Here is a 9,026-nt window from a genome sequence, read left to right as displayed (position 1 = left end):
CTCTCTCTCTCTCTCTCTCTCTCTCTCTCTATCTCTCTCTCTCTCTCTCTCTCTCTCTAACAAAGAACCTTTATGAAAAGTTCCTGATGAAGAAATTGATTTTCTTTACCCGTTCAAACCTAAATTGCTGCATTTGTTTAATGGTGTTTAATGACTAATGGAGAGAAAGATACAGAGAGAGAGAGAGAGAGAGAGAGAATTCGAAAGTTTTTTCATTTTATTATTAAATTGCGAAATTCTACGCCCCGAATTACTAGAACATAACCCAACTTTATGAAATGTATATATATATATATATATATATATATATATATATATATATATTGGTTTGTACAAAAGGAGCAAGTACTTTTTGCGATTCAATGTTTATTGAAATTAAATTAGGCTATTACAACTTATACAAATTTTATTAATGTGAATAGAAGTCATTTGACAGGTATTTGGTCTTCCGATCATATGTTAGTCTGGTTATTTAAACACATATGTGAAATAAACGGCCAAATACAAAATAATTGAATCGTAAAAAGTGAGGGCTCTGTGGTGTAATGGTATTACATTCACCCAGCAAGTGAGAGATCCGGTTTCGAGTCCCTGCGGAGGAAGTACTTTTTGCGATTCAATGTTTATTGAAGTTATATAGAAATATATATATATATATATCATATGTGTTTGTGTATGTATGTATGTATGTCTATTTGTTGTTTGCGTTCGGTTTTTATATCACACTCCATAAGGTGTGTTGTTGACCCACCGCTCTTACGTTTCTATCATAGAGATAGAAATATTTTGCTACATTTTAATACTCTTCGTTATATTATTAGCTCATGATAACAGAGAAGAAGATTTAAAGGTCAAAGTAAAGTGGTTTACAAGATCGTTTTAATATTTTGCTCATTATAGTGAGTCTATACAATCATATTAGACGTCATCAGAATCCGATCCAAACTCTTCTAGCATTTCTTCTGGGAGCTATTATCCACGTTCAAGCTTAAATTTAAAATATTCTTAATTTTATAAATTAATGTACGGTAATTGACGTATTTAATTTTTAGTAAACTACACACATGTACGAATATTACAAATATAACTGAATGATAAAATACTCAATTATACATAACTTTAGTTAGTTTTTTTATTATGTATCTTATGACATGTACCTAGCGAAAGTCACGTATAGTTAGACTTACTCGAATATATTAATTAAATTATAGATAATTAGCCAACAAAACACATGATTTTAATGAATTATATACCATACCATTCCGTGTACTTAAAAAAAGTCATCACAAATAAGAATCTTATGCAACATATTATTATATATGGCACACAATTTTAATACAAAACTATCAGGATATGTAATACAAGCAATGCAATAGTGTCAATATATTACTATCACATTTTAAAAGGCCAGTAAACACAGACAGGATATCGAGCACTGCTTATCTGTACTGGAGATACACATATATGTCTTGGGCAACAATTGCTGCTTTCGAAAATTGGGCCAACGCACTGAAACAGAACATCGGTTTACTAAGATTAATTATGAATAAAAATATTACTACTGTCTCATTCAACTCCATCATGTTATAAAATTACATAAATATAAATACTATTATTTCTTTGAAATTGTCATGGACAAGTAATGTACAATCATTAGCTTTTCTTTTCGTGCATTTGACTAAAAAAAATTAATCACTTTTATACTCAAGTAAGTAGGCTATTATATTTATAAACAAATTTTTAAAGTGGCAATAAGTCTCATATATCTAGATATGAAGTTCATCAGTGTGTGTGTGTGTGTGTGTGTGTGTGTGTGTGTGTGTGTGTGTGTGTGTGTGTTTTACCTGTTCACGTAAAAACTACTGTACTGATTCTTCTAAAATTTTACATGGACATTGTCAGGGTTGCTGGTTAACACATAAACCTATTTTAATTTCTGAAATCTCTCCGCACTATATAGGTCTCTACGTTTTCAAAAAATCCTATCTTAATCTCTAAAGTCGCATTACAACCAAAATATTATTAATTGAAAAACATGTTAAATGTAATAAGCCTTTATGTTGTAAACATTATCCTATGACTACATAACCAAATGTTTAATTAATTAACCTCCAATTTCAATTTGTTTACATCAAAGTCTTGAAATAATAGAGTAAGTTAGATAGTACCAACAATTCTTATTTTAACCTTTTCTGCAAGAGAATATCCATGTAATAAATTAAAAGTATCTTAATTTTAAATAACTATACATTGATCACTAGTTGTAAATAAAAACCTATTTATAAACTATACCGGTTGTCTGAAGCATTTGGGAGAGCCTCTTGATGCTTGTGTAGTGATAAGTAAAGACAGCAACAGTATTGTAAATGATAATGTTATCATCTTCCTCGTAACTCTGTTTATTATTCACTTTTGTCTTCAACAAAGAAATGCCCACCTTTGATTTGATTTTAACTTTAGTAAATTGCTCAGTAATATGAAGTAACAATACGTCAGCTGATGTATTGTTAACTGGTGATAAGCAACAGAAACTAAAGCGAGATAGTGTTCTCTAAAGTCTCGCCATATGAAAAGAAACAATAAACCGGTTTTACGATGAGAAGAGTACATAGTTCCTCATTAGTAGCACACCGTGGTTTGTGACTCGGAAGTAACGACTATCGTATCGGTAAAAAAGTGCTTGGGATAAGAAGTAACACGATAATAGTACAGTATAACCAAAAATCTCGAATTATTTGTCGCAGCAGTCTTGTGGTATCACCATAGTATTATTGCGTAATTACCAACAACGTAACATGAAATTTACCATCACCAAATGATTTTGTTAACTTTTATTGCTAAGGGTAATGCTCATTCATTGCGTCACTGGTAGAGCGGACACTTAAATATATTCTTGAATGAAACATTAAACTGATAATGTTTTCAGCTAAGTAAACTATTCCACTACATTGTATAAAATATATCGGTAACGAAATGATTTTAAAACATTTGCTTTTTACGAAATACCTCTGTTAAGGAATATCTCTGATTGACTTCTAAAATCCAGATGATAGGTTTGCAATACATGTTTTATCAATAAATAATGGCTATATTAAATAGAGTTACAAAAATATTTTTTTTTTAATTGCGAGAAATTGTATTTGGGTATTAAATATAGTAAAGGAAATCGAATTGAAAAACAAACTCAATTACACAATCAAATTAATTCAATAGACCTAATGTTTTGGTTGTCGGATTTGCAAAATACACTTCAACATTTGATTGTTTAAAGATAACACAAAATTTTACTCTACGAAAAACAATAAATCATGTTACTGTACGAGTTATCATACTGTTAGATACGCTGTTTAAAACCTCTGGAAGCTCTAACTAACAAAAACAAAAAATACTGAAACAAAAATATTCGGATAGGGCGCGATACATGAATATGGCCAAGCCCGGAGTTTCAACCCACAACTTCGTTACATTGAAAGACTTGGTTGTAGTTTTAATAAGATATCATGTTTTTAAATTACTTGGGCTATAATTAAAAATAAAAATGCACATTCCAACAAACTCATTGAAATACAGATTGGAAATATACGAGTCAGTTATTCCACTAGTGTCGCTGATGAATTCAACAAATACTTTGCTTCAATTGGAGGTGACCAAGAACTCAGTCTGCGTCAGACCCAGTTTTTCCCCCATTAGTACGATATGCACAAATGTGTCAACGCGACTTCTACAACACTGCTAAAATCATTTGCTGAAGCCACTTGAACACCTAATTAATTTCTCTTTTCGCTCTGGAACTTTTCCCTATTCTCTTACAACGGCCAAAGTCACCCCAATTTTAAAAAAAGGCGACTCATTTTCCGTTCAAAATCACCGCCCAATTTCGATATTGCGGTCTTTCAGCGGAGTTTTGGAAAAAGCCTTCTTAATTTGGACCGTAAATGAGTCAGAAGCTGCTAATAAATAAACCAGTTCGGATTCTGAAGTAAGAAGTCAACATTAGAAGCAGTCGTGCGTCTAGTTCACTAGATAGTAGAACTTGATAGTTGAAGGTCAAAGAGACGAAGATACATAGGTCTAAGTGTTTCTAGACTTATCGAACGCGTTTTACTGCGTTGATCACTACACCTTGGCTCAAATCCTGTAATATTGAGGGGGATTATCTCTCAATTAGCTCAAATCGTATCTTAGTAATATAAAATCTCGTCAAAATTTCAAAAATACGATCGGGGAAGGAGAGCCTGAGCTTTGGAGTCCCTTAAGGTTGCATACTCAGTCTGCTTCTCTTCTTGTTGTATGTCGACGACGCTAGCTCATCGTTTAATCAAGGGCAAACTGTTCAATACGCAGATAACACATTTCTCTGCTTAAACTCTAAATTAATCCCAGAACTGACAATTGTGACATTCATAGAGCTGAACAATGCTCAATTTGTAAAATTTCAATTTGGTAAATTAATACTAGCCTTAAGAAACAGTTTTCAAAATAGTGACTTTTCCCATCACATTGAGTATGGTATAGAGGGAGTTCGCAAAAGAATTCAATCTAAGTATATCCCAAGATGTTCATTATTTTAAACAATCATTATTTAATGTGAAGAGTTAATAACTACCTTAAAAACTAATTACAAACTTTTACAACTTAATCCAAGACTAGAATATTAAACCACCTAGAACCACCTATAAACTACCTATATTGCTAATGTTTAAAATTTCAAACCAGCATCATTTTCAAAAAGTGAATTTTTTCAGGTAGAATTTTGAGCATTGTGCTGTAATAATAGCGAACTTTAATTTGATGTAGTACTCGGCCTGTGTTCGAATTCAGATTTCCTTTTGACTCCTTGCGGGTTATCTCCCTGGCATAACAAAAATTATAGTTACCTCAAAAATTACATGTAGGCCTATAGGTGCAGTAATGATGCACCAAGCTATAGTGCCTTGCCTGTAATAGTTCGTGAGTTATCAAACTCGTGCGGGACTTTTTTTACACCCTGCTTATTTTTTCAACGGATAAACTCAAATTAGATAACCTTTTATATCACGAGTGAAAACTGACAAGCGACAGAGTTGCTACACTTGGCTTCACCTAGTTTGGGTCTCGATGGCAAAGTGTTAATTAAGACGTAATTGCACAAAGATAAAGGACAGGTGACCTTTCACGTGCGTTCTAAAGATTATTTTCAAGTGTCCGATTCTGCATCTTCTTCGGATCTTATTTAAAATATTATGTTGACAAAATTTTACAACATTAAGAACAAATCAATGATTGTATTAAGGTTAGTATGTATTTGTCTTTTTTTTTAATTGTGCTTTAGGATCGCAGAGCCAAATTTCATATAGTTGTAATGAAATGTGTATATTATAACAGTTCTTACAAATAATCTAACATTTGAAACATATTGATCATTTAGTACTCCTAAGAACATGTAAATCTTTGGAGACGAGTTTAATTAGTATTAATTTTATAGTATACTGTATTATTTATACAGCCTTCCCTGATTACTTTTGGTCAATCAGTTAAATGAATGGATAACAAGCACGCATGCATTTATTTTGAATTATTTACCTTACTAATGATAAAAGCTACGAGGGGGGTTATTTTCCTCTTACCGCGATGGATCTCAATCCCTCCACAAAGCCGCAAACTAATGAAATACAAATCAACATACCCCCTTTAGCCCGCCGAGCTTTGATTAAAGGATTAGTGAAATTGGTGATAATTCTGACAGAATGGTTTTTCCTTTACAAAAGTGGTCATTAAGATTGCAGTAATTTAAACCAGTCCGTTTGATCGTAACATAATTGTAAAACTTACAATTACGGCATTCCTTTTCTTAAAATTTATTGATTTGATGATTTGAAAGCATAAAAATGAAAAAATAGCAGAATTTCTGTGATATGCTTCTAACATAAACCAAAGCAAAATGAGAAAAGTGGAACTTATTCTTTTCAATAATTACATGTTACTTGTATAAGATACTAGCAATTATTCGTAACTTTGCACCCAAAATCCTATTGTGAAACCTGGACATTGTGAGCATATTTTTAGGTTATAGCTTCATATATTAAATAAAGTTGTGTATAGTCCTTTATTTTATGCTTTGCGCGAGTATTAACACTTCTGTTTCGAATTAACTAAATAAGTGTTAGTACTCGCTCATATATGTAATTATAACATATATCGATGTTTTCTTAAACCTCAACTTAATGAGTACTTAATCGCAGCGTTTCATGGTTCTAATGTGTTTTAATTTATAAAAAATTTAAAATTAAATTTAAAAGTCCCTCTTACTAGTAAAGAAGGGACTAAATCATGCCATTCCTGGGAAGAAAGGGGGTGAGTCTCAAGTAACACTGTCGTTACAATAGAAAAGTGATAGTTTTCAATAAAATTTCAACATTATATTTATTTAAATTATTTATTACTTAACATAACCAACTAAAAAAAATATTAGCTTACTTAGTCTTGTTATGGTAAAGTCTTTTGGTAAAGCCATCTCTGTGAAGAAACGACAACAGATACTGCTTGGAGTCCTCTTTACAGAATTTTGAAAGGTGTCTTACATCTTCAAATTTGGCCTTTGAAATCGGTATGAGATCTGAAAAAATTACATTTGTTGGAATTACTTTGTTGGGCCTGGCTTATTGTGAAATTTAAAAAACATGACAGAACTTAGTGACATAATGTATTGTTCTCATAAACTTTATTTTTCGTAACCAAACACTATTATTCATTTAAAATTGTTTAAGTACATTGTGAATTTTTAATTAAAATGACGTATTTTAAATGAAAGTATTCAAAAAATGTAATAAGTAACATTGGTTTTAGTAAAGAAAACATATAGCCTACCTTCGTATAACATATCTGGGAGTTCAAACCCGTTTTCTGCCAAGTTTTGATTCCTCCGCATCCCCAGATTAGTCACAACAGCAGAATCGAAGTGGCCATTGTAGGAATCTCAGTAAAAAATGAAGCGAGGGTGTGTTTTCACTGTTTTCCATTCCCTTACGGGTCGAGTTTTGAAAGCACATTTTTTAATATAACTTTTACTCAAGTGCTCAGTCCATTGCCTAAACATCGTTTGATTAACTTCAACCACATCGAAGGGCCTAGGTTTGATTCTTGCCTGTAGGAAAACTTCCGTCAATTGTTTAGGGAGTTCAACTTTTGTTTTTTGTTTTATAATACCCATATTCTTGTCTGTCTCCATGTATGAGTGTCCCCTTATGGGGAAGCACACTTTGATCTCATTAAATCTGTTTTCGATGTGCACCAGACTGTGGAGGAACCTAAAAACTGTCTAAGTTTTGTTCTGGTCACCACAACAGTCACAAAACAGATTTAGGCGTCGAACCTTTATGTCTAGAAAACTATACACAAAGTCGTGGATCATTGAACAGACATCGTCACTACCCTTATTGGCAGTTGTTTCTGGATATGTGTAAAATACACTTTGAGCAGTTGACAATATTGTGACGTCGGGGCCCATGTTCCCGCCGTCTGGAAGTACTGGAGGGGGAGGTCAGCAAGGTGAGCGCCCGAGGCGGTGTGTACGTGAGAGCCAGGACTCCGGCGCGAGCGGACGTCCGAGCTCCCTGAGGGCCGATCTAGTGTAGGGCTTAGCCTAGTGATGGTCGTGACGCGTGGTGGTCCATGGGTATACGGAAGTGTTGTTGTTTAAGTTAATAAAGTTGCTGTAATCTGAGCTCCGTTTGGTTCCTGAGTACACCCCCTTCGCCCCAGCTGAGCAGGAGGCGTGACAAATTAGTGGAGGCGCCGGGTATCCTGAGGTGATCCAGAACCAAAGACGGATTAACGATTCCCAGGTTAGTAATTATAATATTTTAATAGTAATATAATATAATAGTGAATATTTCTTTTTAAAATTCGGATTGTTTTTTAAGTAAAATTGATTAAGTTAAAATGTAGATTGAAAGAACAAGAGAGTAAGTTAGTTTTTGATCCAAATGATTGTAGTTACCTTTTGAAAGCAAAGTGGAATTTGGAGTAAATAATTTTATTTGTTTTCTCGTAGCTTGTAAGCCGAACATAATTTTGTAGTTGTAAGAGTAGCCTATTTAGCAGCCACAGTGCGTCGAACCAAGTACCGGTAAGGGAGGCAACCTACCCGTGATGTAAACAAAGCTGTTTCTTTTTTATTGGTGAATAGAATAATTTTGAGAAATAGTTTTTGTTTTATAAAGTAGTTAAAAAAAAGAGAGCTTGTCCATGGGTAGGCCAGGTCAAACCCAATTGGTACGACGACTGTCGCGGCATTGAAATGTTGTGGTGTTTTGAATAACCCTTGTGTTCAGGGGAATATGTATATTTAAATTGTTGATTTGATTTGGATTGTGATTGTATTTTGATTTTGTTTTGATTTAATTTTGTTCTGATTTGGTTTTTTATTTAAATCTTAATTCGTGATAGGGTGGAGCAATCGTATGTCGTCCCCAAACATCAAGTTTAGTGTAAAAAACAAGAAGTCAGTCAGGCTGACATCAGTTAGTGAGGTTCCCGAAGACCCAGGACAACCCCAAAGACATCTTGAGGAAGTAAGAACCGTAGCTGAAGTCGATTTAATTCCCCTACCTGGTAGTGGTCCTGACGGTGAAGAGGAAGTAGAAGCTATGGCTGAAGCCAGGGGGCCTGTTATTACTCCAGGAAAGTTCAGGGGCGGAGTGGAGGACAACGTGGAGGAGTATCTAGCCCAATTTGGAAGAGTGGCAAAGGCCAATGGCTGGAACGAGGATAAGATGTTGGTTATTCTCCCCTGTTACCTGGAAGGGGCCGCTCTGAAATGGTACGAAAACCTAGAACAATCTTTAGGAGCCAATATCACTTGGGAGCGGGTAAAAAAATGGAATGAAGGATACGTTTTCAAGCAATCGCTTGGGATGAACAGATGGAGTTCCGACTGCGGATGCGGATGCAAGGGAGGAGGAGCCCGTAGAATCGTATGTACAAGATGTGTTAAATTTTATGTTCAAAAGTGGACCCCGGAATGAAAACGAGAGAACTAAGATCAA

The 9,026-nt window shown here is 34.0% G+C and overlaps 1 long non-coding RNA gene across 1 annotated transcript; it reads right to left on the bottom strand.

The window, feature by feature from the left end:
* Nucleotides 1–857: 857 nt before the first annotated feature.
* Nucleotides 858–2,562, bottom strand: LOC124356304. Its single transcript, XR_006921843.1, has 2 exons — nucleotides 2,293–2,562; nucleotides 858–1,509 (listed from the first exon to the last, which is right to left on the bottom strand). It is a non-coding gene; the product is annotated as an uncharacterized LOC124356304 (long non-coding RNA).
* Nucleotides 2,563–9,026: the final 6,464 nt, after the last annotated feature.

This window comes from Homalodisca vitripennis, chromosome 2 (genome assembly GCF_021130785.1).
Source record: "Homalodisca vitripennis isolate AUS2020 chromosome 2, UT_GWSS_2.1, whole genome shotgun sequence".
In the NCBI taxonomy this organism is placed as follows: domain Eukaryota; kingdom Metazoa; phylum Arthropoda; class Insecta; order Hemiptera; family Cicadellidae; genus Homalodisca; species Homalodisca vitripennis.
Note: the sequence above shows the minus strand (reverse complement) of the source record. Positions and strands in the feature narration are given on the sequence as shown.